This window comes from Palaemon carinicauda, chromosome 9, assembly GCF_036898095.1.
Source record: "Palaemon carinicauda isolate YSFRI2023 chromosome 9, ASM3689809v2, whole genome shotgun sequence".
Classification (NCBI taxonomy): domain Eukaryota; kingdom Metazoa; phylum Arthropoda; class Malacostraca; order Decapoda; family Palaemonidae; genus Palaemon; species Palaemon carinicauda.
Window position 1 is genome coordinate 78,308,052 of NC_090733.1, and position 5,094 is coordinate 78,313,145.

The following is a 5,094-nucleotide window of genomic DNA, read 5'->3' on the forward strand; positions in this document are numbered from 1 at the left end:
GATTTGAGGTGGGGCAACCTACTTTAGATCTGGGCGACCTAGATCGCAGATGTCACATAGTAAAAGGCTGCCACCTATCTCCTGGAGGAAGCACCTGATCCCCATAGAGGTAGGTGCCATAAAAACTCACCCTTGGAAGTAGGTAGAGGGGAGTTGGGCACAGACCATGGTCGCATGCCCTCGTCGCCGCTGGGCATCCAGTACGCCCAAACGACACTCTACTAGGTTGCAATCTTAGAAGTAATGTTTGCCTTAGCCTTATAGCATATGACAAGTAATATGCGTGCTCCTCCCACTTGCTTGATTTGAATAGAAATTAAGATTGTAATGTTTGGTTAATAAGTCAGATATGGGACTTGAGATAGATTGCTATTCTACTGATGGAATATTAACAGTAACTTGCTCTTTGTCCGTTCTCTCCGAGTGTGTAATTTACAAGTGATTTATTGTTATTTACAAATTATGAAAAATTTACCGTGAAGTGTTCCAGTAATTTAAAAATCAGTGAGAGACTTTTATTCCTCTGTTATGTAATTAGAGAGGTTTAGAGTTATGTTTCATTCCTTCACTTTGAAGAAGACTCCTGCTCATGTTTCTGTGAAAACTAACTTAGACAATAAATCCTGTTTATGATGTAAAAGTCGTCTAATTCCCCGCCTCTCATCATTTATTAGGGAATTGCCACACCTAGTGACAAATTGGTGGCCTTATGGTGGAATGAAAAGGATTAATAATAAGTGTAATAATGAGCAAAAGACCGAGTGCCACAGCTACCAAAAATTGACTTTAGACATGAACAATGATGAAATAAGAAAAATGAATGAGAGGGAAACGAAGACAAACGAGCAGTAAGAATTAGACCTCTCAGAAGTAGAGGAAAGGGAAAACTCAGAAAAAAAACCCTGTCAAAAAACATAACGTTGGAAGATAAAGGACGAATGGAAGTCTTTAGAAAAATTAAGAAGAAAATCTTGACGATGATGTCGAGAATAGTAGCAGCCAGAAGGGGTGGTGTAAACCAATCACCTACAGAGAACCACCAGGAAAGAGACCTTAGCGCACTTCCGCCGAGATGGGCGAGCCAAAACACAACGCACAAGGGAGGAGCCCTTCGTGAGGAAACACACTCGTCCCGAGAGGACGACACGAAACAAAGACAGTACAACCACATGTACGCCCACAATTGACGATATGTTCAGTTTATCGTTGCAGGGGCAGCAGCATCGAAACTTGCCATGAGAGATGGCAGACCAAGACCCTTCTATGGGGCCCTATCAGCTAATCATCAGGAGCAGTTGGGGTGCTCACAAATGCCCTAACTATGGAGGACTTCATCGTCGAATCAACAGCAGCGGGCGCTCTGACAAACATGGCGTGTTCACGAATGCCAAGGACAATCCCAAAAATTAGAAGAGGTCCCAGATAGCAACTGTAGGACGAAGGATCCAAGGCAGCCCAGAGCAATCAACCCACACAGAAGTTAAGTGAAGTGGTAAAAAATCTGTAGTTTTATAATTAACAAATATGTTGTAAATTTTTTGCAAAGTGTTGAGTAATGAAGTTTTAATTCCACTTTCTCTCAGTAGTGTTAAAGTAAAATGAAGAACACTAGTTTTGATTGAAGAAAGTAATAAGTCGAGTAAAATGTTTTCAGTGGTAAAGTTTCGAGTAAAGATTGATTCTCCTTTTCTTAAACACTTAATGGTGGCCGCTGGTAGTGTGATTAAACCAGCTTATTAAGTGTTGTGCATGGACTCTTTGGACTGTATAATTGTGACTTCTCAGTCTACATTGTGCAAAGGAACTATGATCCTTTGTACCATATGTCTTTTTTAATATTATAACGAGTCACAGGTGTTACTTTCCTTTTATGTCACGAGTATTACTGTTTACTACTCTGTTACAAAATTTGGGGTCTGAAAACTCGTTTTCTGCATATGTATATAGTGTATATCTTTTGTTGTATTACTACCACATGTATGTACTTTTGGAAACATTAAAAGACTACCATTTCTTTTTGCGTTTCCATTCTTTGGACCTGCTATTTATATAGAATAAAAGTAGTGTATCAAAATTTTTTAACCGTCCTCCAATAGACCTCGGTCTTTTCATCTATGAAGACAAAGTTCTTCTTCACAGTGAGTGGGACTGTGCTATTGATTTACTTTATTCCTATTTTTGTACAAACTTCTCGCTTACTCTTATCGTTCGGTACCATGATTACCAATGCTGTAGGAAGTATGCTTATATTTAAGGAGTTACAGGGTTAAAACACTTCTGGCCACAACTAAGAATGATAATTCTCTTGTACACTTCCATCAGGACGACATGGCTCGAGCCCAATAAAAAAAAACATTGACATAGGAAAAAACTATTTTTGGGTGAGATAGCCATGTCTTCTTGGTGGCCCGCCCGTTATTTTTCCATCCCCTCCCATTTCTCAGTGTAGGACCTCGTGTCATGCGATGGCTGCTCCTTCAATGGTTCAACAGGAACGCGAAGCGTGTTAGTTATAGCACATTGAGATCGGGAGTGGTAACGGCTCTCCTGCCCACGGATCCCACCCTCTCCTTTCCTTCGAAACAAGGTTAACTCTATTTGGGGAAAGATAACCATGGCTTGTTATCAACACGTCCTTGATTTATACATGATATCTCTCGGGATATTCGCTTCAGTGGTCAGAACTCCGTTGATACCTCTAAGGTAAATTTTTCGCAGAAAGATCCCAAGTAAAAGCTACCAATGAGGAACCTCCATCAGGACAACAAGGTTATCTCACCCAGAAATAGAATTTTCTTATGTCAAAATCTGTTTTATTCGTCATCTTTGACGGGCTGCGTTCATAGATATACTTTTATTTATCTATTGAAGGTAGAAAATACTGCAAATATCCATCAATATCTATATTAAACGGTATCAGTATAATCTTACCTTAGCTATTCTACAATATATCTAGAAAAATAACATGGATGACAATCTACTTTGTTCCAGAAAAATTGCATAACTATCTCTCTCTCTCTCTCTCTCTCTATATATATATATATATATATATATATATATATATATATATATATATATATATATATATATATATATATATATATATATATATATATGCAAAATGTTGGGGGCAGTTAAGGGAGTAGTAAAAAATAGAGGGTTGGGCATGAATGTAATGAGAGTTCTATATGAGAAAGTGATTGTACCAACTGTGATGTATGGATCGGAGTTGTGGGGAATGAAAGTGACGGAGAGACAGAAATTGAATGTGTTTGATATGAAGTGTCTAAGGAGTATGGCTGGTGTATTTCGAGTAGATAGGGTTAGGAACGAAGTGGTGAGGGTGAGAACGGGTATAAGAAATGAGTTAGCAGCTAGAGTGGATATGAATGTGTTGAGGTGGTTTGGCCATGTTGAGAAAATGGAAAATGGCTGTCTGCTAAAGAAGGTGATGAATGCAAGAGTTGATGGGAGAAGTACAAGAGGCTTTGTTTATGAAATGTGATGGGTACTTTAAAATAGATGCTATTTCATGAATTTTCCCAAGCTCAGCTTCAAGGAGATCAGGGCAACTTACCCGCAGTGCCCGTAAAAACATGGATGAAAAAACCATCATTTTGGTTGATGGGTGATGATTAGAATAAAAATGTATGTAAGAATTAACATTCGTAAGTTTTCTATATACAGTAAATTTAAAAGACCTTTCTTGTCTAAATACTAGAACATCTAAATGTTAATTCGTACATACATTTTTATTCTAATCATCACCCATCAACCAAAATGATGGTTTTTTTCATCCGTGTTTTTACGGGCACTGCGGGTAAGTTGCCCTGATCTCCTTGAAGCTGAGCTTGGGAAAATTCATGAAATAGCATCTATTTTAAAGTACCCATCACATTTCATAAACAAAGCCTGTCAAAAGGCAAAGAAAACTTTTTATGGCTTTGTTAACAACGATGATTTTAATGTGAATAACCTCCTTGTTTTACCTTTTTTCAAACAGTTTGTACCTCTACCTGGAATTTTAAAACCTTTTGGAATTAATGTAATTTTTAGAAACAACACACTCAAGAATATATTGATAAAAAATTCCCCAAAACAGATTAACGGATGTATATACGAAATTCCATGCAATCAGTGTAATAAACGATATATCGGTCAAAGTGGCAAAGCACTAGAAACTCGATTAAAACAGCATAAATATAATGTAAGAACGGGAAACATTGCCAGCAGTCTTTTTCAGCATATGAATGAGTGCAACCACGCTATTAATTGGAAAGCTGCTAAAGAACTTATATTTTGCAAAGATTTTGTTAAAAAAAAATATCATTGAAACAGTTTTAATTAAGAAAAATTTCGAAGATCTGCTTAACACCAGTTCGGGTATGTACAAACTGGATGAATTTCTTGTAAACAACATTTTTAAACAACTAACTTTTAAGTAATTTGTAATTTGCTCATTTTTTCTGTTTTACGTCATCACAGAGGTTTCTTTGTATTCTAATTGTATTTTTAAACCATAAGACCGTGAAGAGGTGTAATAATAACACGAAAGCGCTTGTCCAATCTTCGTTTCCTTTTTCTTCCCGGCTTGCTGTCATATATATGTATATATATATATATATATATATATATATATATATATATATATATATATATGTGTGTGTGTGTGTGTGTGTGTGTGTGTGTGTGTATGTGTGTATGTATGTGTGTATACAATTTATTTCTTCTAGGGACACTCATTATTTGAGTAAGCTTATGAACTTTTGGAATATATCTAACCAACTTGAAGGTGGAAACAGCATTCGGTGAGAGTTGATCATCGTTCCCGGAAAAATATCGTTTGGTGTTTTGTATCCTATGTTACAGAAAGAAAGGAAATAAAAGGAATCAGTCACTTTTCGTGTGGCTGTCTTGATGATACATTGGTACCCATGTGCGCAATGAGATGTTACTCTTAAGCTAAGCTGCAAATGTTCCTTATTTCTTGCTTGGTTCAGCAACTGCGGATACTTTTCCATTGGCAAAAACCTATAAATCTCCAGTAAAGCTGTCTCTGAATCTTTGATGAAGATACTTATCTCCTTGTAGCTC